The sequence below is a fragment of the Marmota flaviventris genome, chromosome 14, assembly GCF_047511675.1.
Source record: "Marmota flaviventris isolate mMarFla1 chromosome 14, mMarFla1.hap1, whole genome shotgun sequence".
NCBI lineage: Eukaryota > Metazoa > Chordata > Mammalia > Rodentia > Sciuridae > Marmota > Marmota flaviventris.
This window is the reverse complement of record NC_092511.1, coordinates 94669869-94688266: the sequence shown is the minus strand read 5'-3', so window position 1 is coordinate 94688266 and position 18398 is coordinate 94669869. Positions and strand designations below refer to the sequence as shown.

At 39.9% G+C, this 18398-nt stretch overlaps 1 pseudogene; it reads left to right on the top strand.

The window, feature by feature from the left end:
- The first annotated feature begins 4084 nt into the window (after positions 1-4084).
- On the top strand, positions 4085-5949 carry LOC114103296 (small ribosomal subunit protein uS19 pseudogene; annotated as a pseudogene).
- Positions 5950-18398: the final 12449 nt, after the last annotated feature.

The following is an 18398-nucleotide window of genomic DNA, read 5'->3' as shown; positions in this document are numbered from 1 at the left end:
ACTGATTTTTTCCCTTTTCTTCAATATCCATTTTCTTCAAGCATCCAATGTTAATTCATTTCCTCATCAAGGCTGCCTTTGATCTCTAATTTACAAAATTCATCTGTATCACATCGAAAAGGAATGTGGGAATCCTTGGTGTAATTGTCCACTATTGTTCTCTCTTAGGGAGATCCCACAATGATTGCTGCTGTAGTTTTTGTTGTTGTTTTATGAAAATCCATATTATGTTTTTTACTATATCTATAGGATTAGTAAAATTTTTGTGTTTCTAGACCCAAGTCTTTTTTTTAGCAGTACCTGTTTTAAAAGGAGTCATTGATCAATTCAAGTAATTGAAGATATCTTTGAAATTTTTATCAAAAAATCGTTAACTCTTCTAAGAAATCAATAGCTTTATTTTATTTGAAGTTCTTTTTATGGTTAATGTCAAAAGTAAATGCCCTTTTAATTTACTACAAACCAGTGCCCCTTTGATGATGAGTCATATCTTCATAAAGTAATTATTAGAAGACTGGGAGGTGATTCTATGTGTTTGTTTCTCAAGATATAGCAGAAGAGTTCTTTTATATCACTCTGTGATCCACCATCCCACCCTAAGAACAGCACTCTCACATTACCATACCTTTTTCTTCTTGATCTTTAACTGTTAACTTCATCTCAGTTAACTGGCTTCACCATTTTGTTAATAAATTGCCTATTTTTTAACACAATTGGTTAGGAATGTATGGCAAATGTCCCCCTCTAGGACAGTACCTGACAGGTTAAAGATACTCCATAAGTGGGTCTTTAAATGGAAAACATTTGATACTCATAGCCTATTGTAGATAAATCAACAATGTGTATTCATGTTAAATAAAGGCATTTCTCATCCAACGCAGCTCTTAAATGCCAGCCAACTACCTCATCTGCAGCTTAGCCAAAAGAACAGTTATTTATTCTAATCCTGGAAGTAAAATTGGCTTTATTAGGACTTTGATTTGTTAGTAATTTAAGAGGTTTTCAAAACTAAATTTGACTATATGAAAGATCTATCTTACAAGATGACTTGTAACTGGCCTTAATTATTCTAAGTACTTTAAGGAACATTACAGACTATATATTCTGTGAAACCCTGAGGAGCAAATGCATAGAGAAATGAAGCTTAGTTGAGCATAGAGAATTTTCTAATAATCATTTTAAATATATCATGGACAGCCTCATGAAATAGAACACTCAGCTTTTGGCAATGTTGGGTCAGAGCTTAAGGGAACACTTGAAAAGTTAAAAACAGATCATTTTTAAGCACCCTTCTTAGGGATTCTTTCTCAAGAGATACTGTTCTATATCTATTCTGTCCAAAGCTTTAGCCAAAGGCAGCCTGACTTAGAATGAAATTAACCAGCTCTTCACCAATTGGGTGAAATAGGATCATGGTAGTTGGTTTTGTTTTGTTTTTAATGTTTTATTCATTGTTGATGGACCTTTATTTATTTATATGTAGTGCTGAGAACTGAACTCGAACCCAGTGCCTCACACATGCCAGGCAAGCACTCTACCACAGAGCCACAAACCCAGCCACAAACCCAGTTTTGTAACCCAACTTTTTGTTGTTTTGATCAAAGAACCTAGAATTCCCCTTTAGAATTCTTTTCTGGGGTTTGATGTTGCTTAATAGTAGAGCACTTGCCTAGTGTGCACGAAGCCCTGGCTTCTAACCCTAACACTGCAAAAAGCAAAAACAATAACACAAAAATTTCTCTGGATCTCTAAAATGCTTTGAATTTAACAGTCTAGAAATAGAATTGAACGTAAGTGATATTTTTGTGGAAATTTCCAGTATTGCTAAATGTGACCTTAGAGTTTGCAGTGAATAGGCAGTTACTTGATTGTAGTAAGCTATTCAAATATAGGGTTGTATGTTAAGTCTACACTAAGGAGATCCTAAAACTGGCTAGGGATTTTCTTTGGCTGTATGAAAAGTATGGTTTATACTTTCAAGAAGCTTACTCTGTGTGACAGGTGTGGTTGTAAGTACCTTATAATAACCAGGCTGTTTAATTCTCACAATACCTCTGTCTTTTTGATTCTATTATCTATGTTTTATTGATGAGGAATTAAGATTCAAAGACCCTAGCCACTGCTTAATCAAGTTCACATAGCTATTCTTAGAAGACAAAGCTTTGAGCTCAAATCAGCTTCCATCCTAGGTTTGTGGTAAAGCACTCAATCCCACCACTTCTCTGGGGACATAAGAGACAGTCAACTGATCCAAAGCTTACAAGACAACCACATCTTGATGTGGAAATCTTATACTACTATGTAAGAAAAGAAGAAAACCACAAAGAAGCATCAGTGATGACAAGAGTAATGTCTTTAACACTAAAAATATAGCTTCACATTGAGAAGATTAAGACTGGGTTTTTATTTTATTTTATTTATTTTTGTTGGGGGCAGGTACCAGGGATTGAACTCGGCACTCAACCACTAAGCCACATCTCCAGCCCTATTTTGTATTTTATTTAGAGAGAGGGTTTTACTGAATTGCTTAGCATCTTGTGGTTGCTGAACTCTGGATCCTCCTGCCTCAGCCTTGTGTGCCACTGGGATAATAGGCACGCACCACTGCACCCAGCTGGAGTTTTATTTATTTATTTATTTATCTATTTATTTATTTATTTATTTAAGGTAAAATTCATTTGGGTCATGGAAGAATGTTTCATTAGCTCAGAAGAGTGGAGTTGCTAAAATGTTTGAGATGTGTTCATGTGTTTTTCCTTACCTCCCCTCTCTCTGGCCCCAAACCACCTTGTCTGAGCACTTAAGCATCAATAGAAGAGCTCAGATCCACTCCCACATAATCAAGAGACCAAAAGCCATTTTGGAAGAAAACAGTAGCATAGCATTTATTTTCTCTACCATAAACTGATACATCTGTAGTCCACAATCTCAGTTTTGATCATTCATTTTAGAAAAAGTGGGAGTTTATCTTTACTACAAAAGGCTTCTATATTCATGTTTTTAAGAAAAGAATCTTTAAGTATATTAGCTTCAATGTTTGCAAAGTGTTCCTAAAAATCAGTCACTTGCTACACCTTTGATGCCCAGTTAACTATGTGTGGACTTCAAATGAATAAAAGTATTTTGCCTTAGTTTATTAACTATTTTCATATTAAAATGTACTATATGGTCATGCATTTACTCAAATGACACTATAGCAGTAAATCATTTATATCAGTCTTTACTACATCCAATGTAGATATTGAGTAAGTGTGTGTGGGCAAGATAGCATCTAGATTCTCTCCTCTAAAGGACACAACTATGAGGTTTCAAAGACGAGAATTCTACCTGTTACAGTTTGGCCTCCCAGGAGGTTTTGTTTAGGACCTCAATCCATCTCAATGTCTACTGTCTCCATTTCTAGAAGATTTTCAAGTGAACATCCATCTGGTCATGCCATCCCTGTGTCTTAAACTACCAAAAAGCCTTCCATTATACAGCCTGGTGCACTTTTGAGCCTCAGGGGCCTCACCTGGGTGTTCTCACCCCCCACACACCCAAACTTCAGACACTCAAGCTTCTTGTAGTTCTCAGAATACACTGTGCTCTTTGTAGCCTCTGGTCTGTCTTTCTCGAGCTGCATTGATAGCTGGGACAGGCTTGCTTTGGCAGTATTGCTGTCTGTAAATCCCTAGGGGCTTCTTTTTGGTCCCACGCACTCAGTGGCATTCTCCTCTGTGCCCCTGCGTGGGCCATTGCCTTCTTTGCCAACTGTCTGACTGTTCTCCACAGCAGATGTCTTTGCTATCTCCAGTCATTCCTGACTCATGCTTGCACTCCAGAGCCACTTGCTTATGGGTTCAAGAAGGGAACAATTCTTCTTACCCGCTGGCCTCCTGCAGACTACTTTTGGTGCCACAACTTTGGGATCTCTAGGAGGGGGACATATATGGAGCTTCTTTTAACCAAACTCTAGATTGGTCCCAGTGGTTGGCTGTTGGCAAATGACCCCGGTATCTGCACAGCTGGATGTTGTTGGACTAAACGTGATCCCACCCTGATTATCTTCCCCAGTGTCTTGCCCAGGAAACCAACATATTGATGGATGAAGGTGTTCTCCAGTGAAGGGTACTATGGGAGAATTCCTTTCAGGAGAGGTAATTCCTTAATCCATAACCAACTACTAGAAAACCATGATTCCTCATCCAAAAGCTGGGATACCACCTTGGAAGCAAAAAATCAATCTCCCAAAGAAACCTCAAAAACTAGGTTGGTAAATTTGGGGTAGGGGAAGGAAAGGAGGAGAGAGAGAGACAGCCCAGCCCAGGTGAGTCTGGACAGCCCCAGGACACTCGCATAGAGGTTGGGCAGGGTCTACCCCTAGAGTCACCTTGGTGCAACTGAACTCCACAGGAATGTGATGATTCTGCATGCTGCGCAGCTAGTGAAGGGGCAGGGTCTGCCTCAGGCACTAACAGACATACAGGGCACACAGGTGGTTCGAAAATGTTCAAAAGAGGCCGTGGGGCTGGGGTTGTGGCTCAGTGGTAGAGCACTCGACTAGCAAGTGTGAAGCACTGGGTTCAATCCTCAGCACCACATAAAAATAAATGAATAAAATAAAGGTATTGTGTTTATTTACAACTAAAAAAAATATTTTAAAAAAGAGGCCACGGATAGTGGTGTGAGGCTGAGACAAAAATAAATACCATGGTTCAGCTCCTCTTACAAAGTTGTTTTGAGATAAACTTCACTCTGGGGCTGTCCCTGGGAAAGTTAGTAGGTATGTTAGACAGCTTTCATTTACTATAACAAATATATTGTTGTAGGGACAAACGAGGCAAGGCTCCGAAGACAGCAGGAAACGGTTTTATTTGGCTGCAGCCAGGTTCAGAGGGTACAGCCTTTTGCTGTAATCAATCAATCCCCTGAACCCCAAGTTCAGGGAGTTTCAGAAGTTTATACCCAGCATGTAAGGGGAGGGGCTCACCAGTTCACAGTCTGCAGAAGTTCACATAAAAGCAGCTTTTTCCTTCACTGTTTTAGGCAAGTTAATACTTCAAGGACAGCACCTGAGAAAGGGAGAGCTTCTTCTCCCCTTTCTTTCTTCCCCCTGCCAGCTGTTTCCATGGAGCCCAATTGGTATCTTCTTCTTATCTTAAAAAATGTATACATCTCTGTGAAGCCCAGCTCAAGGCCAGAAGCCTCCTTAGCACATTTCTACAAACGACTATACTGGATAAATTTGTGAAAATTTATTAAGGGGTTGCCCAGCACCTGGAGTGTTGGTATCTTCCTGGCCAGTGGCCAAGCTAAACAGGGCAACAGGAAATTTATCCATATTGAACTTTTTCTCAGAGACTCTTTGGCTGACAGTCCCAAAATCAGCCATGGTGAGAATTCCTGGAGAAGCCCAGTTAAGACTTTTTCTGTGGAGAGAGGGGGTGCCACTTCATATGAGATGATCAACATACAACAAAGAAGATAGGATAACTGCGCAGGCACGGGGGTGGGGTGGGGGGTTCTTTTAGGCAGAGGCAGCACTCTGGTGGAAGTGGAGCGCAAGAAGAAGCAGACGTTCTGCAAGTTCATCTGCCCCCGAGTGGACTTCCACCAGCTGCTGGACGTGTCCTCCGGGCAGCTGATGCTGCTGGAGAGCGCACATCAGCCGCGGCGGCTGAACCCAGGCCTGCATCAGAAGAGCACTCCTGCTAAAGCGCCTGCGCAAGGCCAAAAAGGAGGCGCAAACCATGGAGAAACCAGAGGCGGTGAAGACACACCTGCGGGACATGATCATTTTGCCCAAGATGGTGGGCTCCGTGGTTGGTGTTTACAATGGCAAGACCTTCATCCAGATGGAGATGATCGGACACTACCTGGGCAAGTTTTCTTATCACCCACAAGCCCATGAAGCTCAGCCTGCCTGGCATTGGAGCCACTCACTCGTCCCCCTCCATCCTTCTCAAGTAAGTAGTGTTATGGGAGCTGCTTCAGAAAACCCTCTTAAGTCTGAATTCAAATCAATGGGAGCTTTATTTACCTGGCCAGGGAATGTCACCCACCCATAGAGACTGAAGCTCTGTGGAAGAACAGCAACTTTCTGGCCTGTATCCTGGGAACTTGAAGATGAAAACCACAACTCAGGGGCTTTCCTTAGTGTGTCATGCAAGTAAGCCAATCAGAGAAATTAAAGCAATAGTAATGGGGTCCTGCAAGCCCTAAGCAGGACTGGAATTTTCCAGTTAGCAAGCAAGCAAGTACAGAGGCTAGAAAAAAAGGCAATCAGTTTTGCAATTCGGTTAATCACATTTCCAGGTTCAAGCAGGTGCTAGACATCAGTATCCCAGGGTTTGAGCAGCGGTCGGCAGAGTGCACTCAAACCCAGGATGTAGCTCACCCTGACCATCAATGCATCCTGAATACGGTACAATTTGTGGGGAACAAAGTACAGAAAAACAATTTTTATAAGAAAACAGCTTTCATTTCAGTTTCTCAGAAATAGCTCTTGTAACAGTTTTTATTTTTTATTTTATTTTATTTTTTATAGAGGGCAGCAAAATGGAGTCTTAGGCCTATCTATGACAGTTCTTGCTTTATAATTGTCTTATCTCACTTATCATATCTATAATCTATATTTTTTACGAATTTATAACCTATAACTAACACTCTTACTGATTTTATTGATTAATTTACACCACAACAGTAGCCTTCCCAAACAATAAAGACACACACAGATCAAAAAAAAAAAAAAAAAAAGGAAACGATTGTTTTGACTTATGAATTGGATATTTCAGTCCATGATGGAGAGGCCCTGCTGTTTTTGAACCTGTAGTGAGGCAGCATATCACAGTGAGAGAGCATGGCAGAGGAAGATGTCATATCATGTGAAACGGGAAGCAAAAAGAGAAAGAGGAAGGAGTTGTGGTTCACTATCCCCTTCAAGGGTACACCTCAATGTCCACAATCTCTTACTAGGCCCCACCTTTTAAGGTTTCCACCAACCTCCCAATAGCGCCACAGGACAGTGACCAAGCCTTCAGCACAGTGACCAAGCCTTCAGCACATGAACCTCTGGAGGACATTCCAAAACCAGAAAGCAGATAGGGGCCATCTCTTCAGGTGGTTTGAATGCCAAGCTAAAAAGTTTATTAATAAAAAGTTTCTGAGATGCTTTTTGAACTGGATGGTAAGGTAATATGTATTACATTTTAAGAAAGTCCTTCTGGCAGAATCAACTGCTTTTACTATTCTGACCAACATTCTGGACTATGATACATGCTTCAGCCTTCCTTGCCCATCTCAGACATGATTTCATTCTTGAACTCTTCCTTCAGACTTCTACTTGAAGCTGTGTTCGGGTTGTCTGGGGAGTGTTGCTTGAGGTCTGCTCTTTTCCTTTCCTCATGGGGAGATAATGAGTACAGTCTAGAGGAATGGAAGCTTATAGTGATATCCACAGATTCTCTCTCTCCCTATGTCCTTCCACATACTTCTCACTGTCTCTTGGATACACACAGAAAATCTATTAATTCAGATTTGGGCTCCATTGAACTTAAGCTCTTGGGTAACTGAAGAGGTATTTTGGTAAGCAAATAAACACAACAAAGGAGTATTCTATGGAAATGTTGAGAGTTGAATACTTTAAATCTGTGATTTAAATGTTTACTGCCCCAGAAACCTGACTGCAAATTACTCTTAGCATTCATTAATGGTAGGAGTTTTGTTAAAGGAAAAATCTATCTCACAGAAATAAATTGCATGGGTAACATCTTATAATTTAGGTTTTCAGCAATTCGTGTTGATTTGACTGTCAATCAATACTGAGTATAGCATTTTAAAAATATTTACTTAGATATAGTTGACGCATGTAAAACAGATTATTTATTTTCTCCTTCAAAGTGACTTCTATTTTCTTGATTACTCAAAATTTTATCTGCCCTTTATGTGCTATATAAACTTAGGTAAGCTATTTATTTTGAGGTTTAATAACTCATCTATAAACTGAGGGGGATATATCTAAACCATCATACATAGTTGTTTTGAGATTAGTATGACAGATCATGGGGATGATGAAAAACATTGTTAAGTCTATACATGTAACTTGTGGTTTGAAAGAATGCCAGATCAAAGTTTCTTTTCTCTCTTCTCTCATCAAATTTGACTATTTCCTCTTCTAAAATCATGATAATACACTCAAAGCTGCTTCTATATAAAATGAAAAGTTTGCAGATGTTAAAAGAAAAAGAAAGAAAGAAAACTATAATCAGAACAGAGATTTAATATGTCCTTCAGAAACTAGTGGATCATTCATTCCAAACATGAGGAAAGATGCATTTTTACCTTTAGATGTAATCTCTTCCTCCCACCTTCCTGCCATTATGATACTATCTGCCATTAAGCCTTCACCAAAATTATGACAAGTGAGGTCACCTAATCTTAAAGTTTCAGTATACAAAACTATGAGCTAAATAAACCTCTTGTCTTTATAAAGTTAACCTGCTTCAGGTATTTCTAAAAAAAAAAAAAAAAAAAAAAAAAAAGTTGTATTTCAGGCACAGCGTCAAAAAAAAGAATTAAATGTACCATTATTTTCACAATGGCCATGTCTATTTCCTAATTTAGGCCTCTGACATTTATATAATCATTTGTATTCTTATGCTTTCCCAGCTGGATACATTTTTCTGTTAATCTTATCTTCTTTTCCCAAAAGCTGTCTGCCGCAGTCTGTCTGGGCACAAAATAACCGAGCCACCACACCACCTTGTAAATTCAAACAGCAATTCTTTATTCCCGAACTCTCACAGGCACTCTACACCTACTGTCTGGGAAAATTCACCCTCCACCAAATACTCTCAGAACCCCGCGGGAACTCAAGGAGCAGGCGCCTGAGGCAGCAGGATACACCCTATTCCCAGCAGGATCCACCCTAAACCCGGATCCACCCTAATCCCTGAGCAGGGTCACCTTTCAACCAAAACTCTCAAACATTCATGAAATGTCACTGCAAATGACCTGGGTCCAAGGCAAGCCCATTTCCACAATGGAGAGTCCTCCCTCTAAGCTACATGGGGTAGGCTGACAAGGAAATTGCCATGCGTCATTCCTACTTGGCTGTGGCTCTCAGCAGCTGTCCACTTGTTTTATATCTTTTTAGACCTATCCACATTTTGTTCCAAGATACTTCACCAATATGATGACATGCTACCTTTTCAAAGCCTATCTCAGCACATTTAATCTACTTTGAAACAGTAGCCTTACCAAAAGTACTGAAGTTTTGGCTAAGTATTTGTGTTTGGCTAAAGTACTTGAGTTCGGGCTATTATTCCTTTTCCTCTTGAGGAAATATATGTTCTTGGCAAGCAGGTTGGCGATTATTTAACGTGTCTGATTACCATATAAAATACTCCTAATGGGTAAAATTAGGCTGAATAGCCACCAGCAAGTACAAACATTACTGTGCCTAAAGTTTAAAAAGATAATTTTTTTTCATTTTACTGGGCTTGAAAAACTATAAACCTCTATCTTAAGTAAATAAATTAATAATATCTTAACTTACAGATATTTAATACATTGAGAATCTATTTTTAAATTATAATACCATGGTGTACTAATTTGAATAGTAAGATTTATTCTGCTCATATTTAGAGCTTGGGACAGGAAGATTAGCTCAATGGTTCTCTGGCATGTGCAAGGCCCTGGTTTCAGTCCCTAGCTCTGCACAAGAAAAAGAAAAGATAAATAAAAGCACTTCAATAGAACTCATACAAGGGAAGCAGCAGTCTAGTATGCTATAGGGAAAACACTGATTAAGATGCCCCAGGCTCTGCCCTCAAGGAATGCCCAGTCAGAGTAAAGCAGAACACACCCACAAATAGGTGCAGTGCATGAAAGAATAAGAAAAACATTCATGTAGGTTATGCAGACAAGATGCTATTAAGGTTTAGGTGACAAAAGATTAATTCTAGCTAAAGGATTATAAAAATATGTAATCTGTATTTATCAATCTGTATATTTTATAATAGTGCTGCTATGAACATGAAAATGAGAAGCTTTTGGTGAACATATGTACCATGTTGCTGAGTGAGAGAAGGGATTTTATATATATGTATACATACATGCATGTAGATATGTATATTTCACTTCTCTATCTGGAATGTACGCGTATGTATATTAATATATTTTGAGCAATAAAAATATATAAATTTATTTTTTATGTATATTATAATGTTTTGACATCTTATAAATTTTTTTCTGGCAGAGAACCAATCCAGAGCAAGTCCTCCTCCATCAGGCTTTTACGCTGCTAGAGGCAATATTCTTCTATCTTAATCTCCCCAGGACCAGGTACTAGGTAACTATCGACTCCCCTACAGTTTAGAGGCCACCAGCCTTATTCACACCAGCTAATCCTAAACTGTCCACCCCGCCGTGCCTTGCTTTTTCCTCAGAATTCCCAATGAGGTCAGTGTCTAATCCTTTCCCTCATTCCTGTCTTCTGCCTCCTGACCACCTAGTAGACCACCATGTGGTCCTGCATGTCATGGCTGGCCTCCTGTCTCTAGGAATGCTAGTTTTTGATGATTAAACAGATATGATGTCATTGATGCGTGACCTGGAAGTTGACTGTGGCAGTCATAGGACTGTAGATATCATCTCATTCAGGCTTTGGTGTTCTATGTGAAGCAGCAGAGATAAGGAGTGAGTCACACTGTGGCAGAGCTAGGACTTGGACCTACATCAGCAGCAGGCTTTCAGCCCAATACTATTGCTTCCATATAGATTATTTTCTATGAATTGGACAAATTACACTTTCTTACCAGAATGGAATATTTTGAAAAGAAGTCTTATTCATAATCCCAAATCCTCTTGGAAGGATATAGATTCAATTCATAATCTTAATGACATCTGCTGTTACTTGACAGATCCTTAGTTTGGAAAACTCTAAATGCATAATAATGTCCAAAGTTAGGTTGTACACTAACGGGTGTACTAATTTCCCACTCTAATAATATGAAGTTTAATCAAGTGATTCTGAGAGAAGCTGCAAATTCATTAAGGCATCTTATGATCATTGCTGAATAATAAAGAATTTGTCTGGTTATTGTCCTGAGTTCCTGACATGGAGACTCTAAAGACCCTTGAATTTCCCAAGTGGTGGGTTTGTCTTTGATATGCCACTAAGGTGACTCCAGTGTGTCTGTAGGCAATTTCAAGATGAGAACTAGTCACCAGAAAGACAAATCAGTTGATTAAAAGGTTGGGAACTTTGAGCCACCTGATCTTTGAAAATGGAAAGGAGGTTGGAGGTTGAGATCAATCACATAGTCAATGAGTTAATCAATCATGCTCACATAATCTCAATAAATATATGCTGGGCACTGAAGCTCAGGGGAGATTCCTAGTTGGTGAACATATTAATGTATCAGAAAGGTGAATTGTCCCAATTTCACAAGAAGATGGCATGGAAGTGCTTCACAAAAGAGACTTCCCATGTGTGTATGCTTTAACAGTAAAATTGTACTGTGCTTTCCTGGGCTCTGTTAGTTGTTCTAATGAATCATCAGACCTGAGGGGGTTGTGGAAAACCTCCCAATTTTAGTCCGTTAAAAGTGTGGATGTTGGGCTGGGATTGTGGATAAGTGGTAGAGCACTTGCCTAGCACGTGTGAGGCACTGGGTTCAATCCTCAGCACCACATAAAACTAAAATAAATAAAATGAAGGTATTGTGTCCATCTACAACTAAAAAAATATATGTTTTAAAAAAAGAGTGGATGCTTGGGCAGATACCTCTAAGGAGGACTTTGCTCTTTACCTATGGCATCTGTACTGTAAGGCAGTGTCAGGATTGAACTGCAGTACAGCCAGTAGCTGTTAGGCCAGTTTGGGTGGAACAGAACATCATATTATGTATTTAGGACTTGATGTCCAAAATGGAATGCATAATTTTCACTTCAGATCTCCTTCCCTTTGAATTCCAAAATCTCATATAAGTAACTATGAATGTTGTTGCTCCTTTTTATTATGTTCATGCTCTGTGTGAAATAGCTTGATTTGGGGAACTTTATTGGCTCAGATCCTGACAGCTAAAAGAAGGCATACTTATTGCGATATTTTAGAAACAGTTTTGAATTAACATACAATTTAAAATAGAACAGACAGGATTAAGGGAACCAGCAGGAAGTGTTGTGGCACCTGGGAAGCATTTACCACCCCCAAGCCTGCGGTATTGACAGAGAGCTGTGGCACGGGGCCATCCATAGGATGTCACAGGACACAGTCACTGCAGAACCATACCAACAGGCAGAAGCAACCCCAGCTCTTCTCTTACCTCCCAAGACAAAGGCAAAACTCAAAGAAAAGCCCAAATGATTTGCCTCACAGAGGATGAATATGGGGCAAATATCTAGCATTGAAAATGAGCATAGGACTCAAAATTAAGAAGATGCTTGATTCCAGGATTATTATAGATGGGGCGATTCTCAAAAAGTCAACATTTGTTTTTCTTGTATAACAGTTGATTCCATTTAATCCTCTTAAAAATCTAGTGTGTGGAAAAGCAGGTATCACATGCTGTGACTAAGAAGACTGTGGATTAACTGGGTGATTTCATTTACGATTTGTAGCTAGTCATCTTCTCCAGGAAGTCTTTAATGAGTTGGCTGCACTTGTGTGTTCTCTGTTCTTTTTTGCATTTTCCCTCAATATATTGCAGTTTAGTCTTTCCACCTGCCTATTCCCTCTGTGAACTTTTTTAGGGTGTTGATTTTCTTGTACTCCTTTCCGAATATTCAGCACACAAAAAAAATCTGAATAAGAGCCAGGCACAATGGTGCATGCCTCTAATCCCAGCAGCTTGAGGAGGCTGAGACAGGAGGAACAAAAGAAAAAGAAAGGAAAATGGGAATAAGAAACAAGAAAGCTGGGCGTGGTGGCGCATACCTATAATCTCAGAGGCCCTGGAGGCTGAGGCAGGAGGATCCTGAGTTCAAAGCCAGCCTCAGCAGTTTAGCAAGGCCCCCAGAAATTCAGTGAGATTCCATCTCTAAATAAAATATTAAAAAAGAGGGAGTGGGGTTGTGGCTCAGAGGCAGAACGCTTGCCTAACATGCATGAGGCACTGGGTTCGATCCTCAGCACCACATAAATATAAAATAAAGGTATTGTGTCAATCTATAGCTAAAATATAAATATAAATATAAATATATATATATATATATAAAGAGGTGAGGATATGGCTCAGTGGTTAAGCACCCCTGGATTCAATCCCTGGTACAAAATAAAGGAAAGAAAGAAAGAAAAAAGCTATAAGTTGATGAAGCTTATCTGAAAAATAAGTAAACAAAACTGTTGTAAGTAAAATATCTGATAGTTAAAATTTAAAAGAAACAGACTTAGTGGACAGACTAAACTCTAGATTAGACATCTCAGAAAAGTTTAAAAAAAAAAAAAAGCAACTGGAAGATAAATTTGAAGAAGTTACCTAGAAGACAATTCAGAAAACCTAAGGTTTTTTTTTTTTTTTTTATTATTTGTCTGTTTTTTGTCATTCTTGTTTTGTTTTTAATATTTAAAAGAGGTGCTGGGGACACAGCTCAGTAGTACAGCATTTGCTTAGCATGCACGAGGCCTTGGGTTCCATCCCCAAGCCAAACAAAATAATAAACATGAAAAAATGGTTAAGACACATAAATGATACTGATGAAATCAAACTCACATTTGAAATTCAAGTAGAAGTGAATAGGGAGAAGGGAAGAGGCAGTATTCAAAGACATAATAGCTGAGGATTTTCCCTAACTGATGAAAAACATCAAACATTGATCAGGAAGTCCAACAAATTATAAGATGAATAAACAAATACAAAGCTACACCTGGATACATCATAATAAAATCGGAACACAAATTACAAAGAAAAGACATGAAAATAAAACTAAAGGGCAGATTATCTAAAAATAAAAGGATGATCAAATTGAGATTAAGATTAGTATCTTAATAGCTGCAATTAGATCCAGAAGGCCAGAAAATGTTAGCTTCAGTATACAAAAATAACCATAAGATGTCATTAAAAATGAAACTTATAGGTCATTCAAGATAGCAATATAGACATACTCTAACAAATACAATATAGACATACTCTAACAAATTAATGAGAAAGTGTGCTTCTAACAGTTGCTCATTAAGGAACTACAATAAGAAAGAACCAAAATAATCCCAAATGAAAGTTCCAAGATTCAAGTGGTAGTAAGTATATTAATATATGCATTTTATATATATATATTTTATATATATATATATTTGTAAACTTAAAAAAAAAGATATGGATAGGGCTGGGTATGTAACTCAGTGGAAGAATGCTTCCCAAGATGCATGAGGGCCTGGGTTCAATTCCCAGTACCACACATACACCAAAATTACACCACACACTGTATTACATAATAATAACAATAACTTGTAATGCTAAAAGTGAAGAGGTAATTGACAGGAAGAGTGTTTTGATCAGCTTGGAAAAAAATGACCAAGGGCTTAGGTGTGGCTCAGTGGTGGTAGAGTCTGTACCAGGAATGTGCAAGGCCCTGGTTTCAATCCCAGTGCTGAAAAAATAAAAAGTCACAACCATTAATGAATATCCATGAATAAAAGAACTGGCAGACAACAATGACCATCTCTTGATAATTAAATATTCCTTGGCTGAAGAAGTTGCTTATTTTTTCAACTACCAGCACCCACTAATAAATTGGCTTTGGTAAGAGCTTAAGTGTTAGCACAAATTATGAAGAAGTTTGAAAAAAATAATGCACCAATGTTTTCTGTAAATTGCAAAATGAACAGTATTTGATCATTAGTGATCTTTAGAGATCTTTAATGGTAGATTATAGTGATTTTTTTAAAAATTTTTATTGTTTGTTGTTCACAATATTACATAGTTCTTGATATATCATATTTCACACTATGATTCAAGTGGGTTATGAACTCCCATTTTTACCCCGTACACAGATTGCAGAATCACATCAGTTACACATCCATTGATTTACATATTGCCATACTAGTGACTGTTGTATTCTGCTGCCTTTCCTATCCTCTACTATCCCCGCTCCCCTCCCCTCCCCTCCCCTCTTCTCTCTCTACCCCCTCTACTGTCATTCATTTCTCCCCCTTGTATTATTTTTCCCTTTCCCCTCACTTCCTCTTGTATGTAATTTTGTATAACCCTGAGGGTCTCCTTCCATTTCCATGCAATTTCCCTTCTCTCTCCCTTTCCCTCCCACCTCTCATCCCTGTTTAATGTTAATCTTCTTCTCATGCTCTTCCTCCCTAATCTGTTCTTAGTTACTCTCCTTATATCAAAGAAGACATTTGGCATTTGTTTTTTAGGGATTGGCTAGCTTCACTTAGCATAATCTGCTCTAATGCCATCCATTTCCCTGCAAATTCTACGATTTTGTCATTTTTTAATGCAGAGTAATACTCCATTGTGTATAAATGCCACATTTTTTTTATCCATTCGTCTATTGAAGGGCATCTAGGTTGGTTCCACAGTCTTGCTATTGTGAATTGTGCTGCTATGAACATCAATGTAGCAGTGTCCCTGTAGCATGCTCTTTTTAGGTCTTTAGGGAATAGACCGAGAAGGGAAATAGCTGGGTCAAATGGTGGTTCCATTCCCAGCTTTCCAAGAAATCTCCATACTGCTTTCCAAATTGGCTGCACCAATTTGCAGTCCCACCAGCAATGTACAAGTGTACCCTTTTCCCCACATCCTCGCCAGCACTTGTTGTTGTTTGACTTCATAATGGCTGCCAATCTTACTGGAGTGAGATGGTATCTTAGGGTGGTTTTGATTTGCATTTCTCTGACTGCTAGAGATGGTGAGCATTTTTTCATGTACTTGTTGATTGATTGTATGTCCTCCTCTGAGAAGTGTCTGTTCAGGTCCTTGGCCCATTTGTTGATTGGGTTATTTGTTATCTTATTGTCTAATTTTTTGTGTTCTTTGTATACTCTGGATATTAGGGCTCTATCTGAAGTGTGAGGAGTAAAGATTTGTTCCCATGATGTAGGCTCCCTATTTACCTCTCTTATTGTTTCTTTTGCTGAGAAAAAACTTTTTAGTTTGAGTAAGTCCCATTTGTTGATTCTAGTTATTAACTTTTGTGCTATGGGTGTCCTATTGAGGAATTTGGAGCCCGACCCCACCGTATGTAGATCGTAGCCAACTTTTTCTTCTATCAGATGCCGTGTCTCTGATTTGATATCAAGCTCCTTGATCCATTTTGAGTTAACTTTTGTGCATGGCGAGAGAAAGGGATTCAGTTTCATTTTGTTGCATATGGATTTCCAGTTTTCCCAGCACCATTTGTTGAAGATGCTATCCTTCCTCCATTGCATGCTTTTAGCCCCTTTATCAAATATAAGATAGTTGTAGTTTTGTGGATTGGTTTCTGTGTCCTCTATTCTGTACCATTGGTCCACCCGCCTGTTTTGGTACCAGTACCATGCTGTTTTTGTTACTATTGCTCTGTAGTATAGTTTGAGGTCTGGTATCGCTATACCGCCTGATTCACACTTCCTGCTTAGCATTGTTTTTGCTATTCTGGGTCTTTTATTTTTCCATATGAATTTCATGATGGCTTTCTCTATTTCTACAAGAAATGCCATTGGGATTTTGATTGGCATTGCATTAAACCTATAGAGAACTTTTGGTAATATCGCCATTTTGATGATGTTAGTTCTGCCTATCCATGAACAGGGTATATTTTTCCATCTTCTAAGATCTTCTTCTATTTCTCTCTTTAGGGTTCTGAGTTTTCATTGTATAAGTCTTTCACCTCTTTTGTTAGGTTGATTCCCAAGTATTTTATTTTTTTGAGGGTATTGTGAATGGAGTGGTTGTCCTCCAATTGGGGTGACGTGTCTAAAACGCCGGCGGGTCGCTGGGCCTGTTCTGGGCGCGGGCGGCGGCTCTGCTCTGCCCCTACTCCAATTGGGGTGACGTGTCTACCATGCCAGCAGGCCACTGGGCCTGTTCTGCTGGTCGGTCGCAGGTCTGCCTACCTTGCGGGCACGGGTGGCGGCTCTGCTCTGCCCCTACTCGAATTGGGGTCACGCCGGCGGGTCGTTGGGCCTGTTCCGGGCGCGGGCGGCGGCTCTCCTCTGCCCCTCTGGCTTGATGACAAAGTGAGAGAGACTCGGGTGTTTGTGACTCACTTTCTTCACCAGGAGACCAACTGTTTCTGTCGCCGCTGGTATCGATGAAGTTCTCTCCTCCGCCGCTTTCTGATGACATCGGATCTCTGCCATGTTGGTATCCCATGCGAATGGCAGCATTTCGTTCCCTTTGCCGGGTGACCAAAGCAACGGGTGAGTCCTGACCGGCCCTCACAAGCCCCGTCTCAGTCCTGTTGCCACTGCCTATGAAGGCTCGGTTGGTATTTACCTCCACCGTATTCAGCAGGACCCGGACCGAGAAGCAGTTTCCGCGGGTTCTTTAGCCCTGGGCCAGAGCAGTTCCGGGAGCCGGAATTCGGCCGCTCCATGCTTGGTGTATGTTCTGATAGGGGCAGGCTCCAAGAAGCAGTTTCTGCGGGTTCTTTAGCACTGAGCCTGAGTAATTTGTCTGCGAGACGCAGGCGAATGGCAGCCTAAAATTACCTGTTTTATGGCTGAATGAGCTGCGATCAGTCGAAAACAGGGATGGTGACATCAGCTCTCCAAGATGGTGGCCGCTGGCTTCCTCTGTGGTCTGACCGGTGTGGAGAACCGAATTGGACCGCTTCCTTCCCCCGTCTCAAACCCAGAATTCAGCACTGAGCACGGTGATTGCACAGCTGGCAGAAGCCCGCAGAATCCGCAGCGCTGTATCTTTGCATTGCTATCTCGTCGTTTCCCAGCGCGCGCCGCAGACTCTAGCCGTGGGGCGATTTGCTGAATAAGCAGCGTGACCCTCCATGCGGACAAATCTCTCGCATTTGAGCCCCCATAGCTGTTCCTCGTGTGATGGAAATCCTTCCTCTAGGTTTTGGAGCACCCCAATTTTGCTGGAAATTCCTAACAAGATAGCTTTTAGCCGTTCTAACTCGTCATTCTCCCACACAGTGACGTGGTACACGGGGGTGATGCACTCCCTTCGCCACCATCTTCCTCTCTATAGTGATTTTTTAAAAGCAGATTACATCTTTTTTTTTTTTAAGAGAGAGTGAGAGAGAGAGAGAGAGAGAGAGAATTTTTTTAATATTTATTTTTTAGTTATCGGCGGACACAACATCTTTGTTTGTATGTGGTGCTGAGGATTGAACCCGGGCCGCACGCATGCCAGGCGAGCGCGCTACCGCTTTAGCCACATCCCCAGCCCCCAGATTACATCTTTAATCTACCTTAGGAAACTCCAGTGTTTAGCAGAATAACACTTGGAATATTACATTTT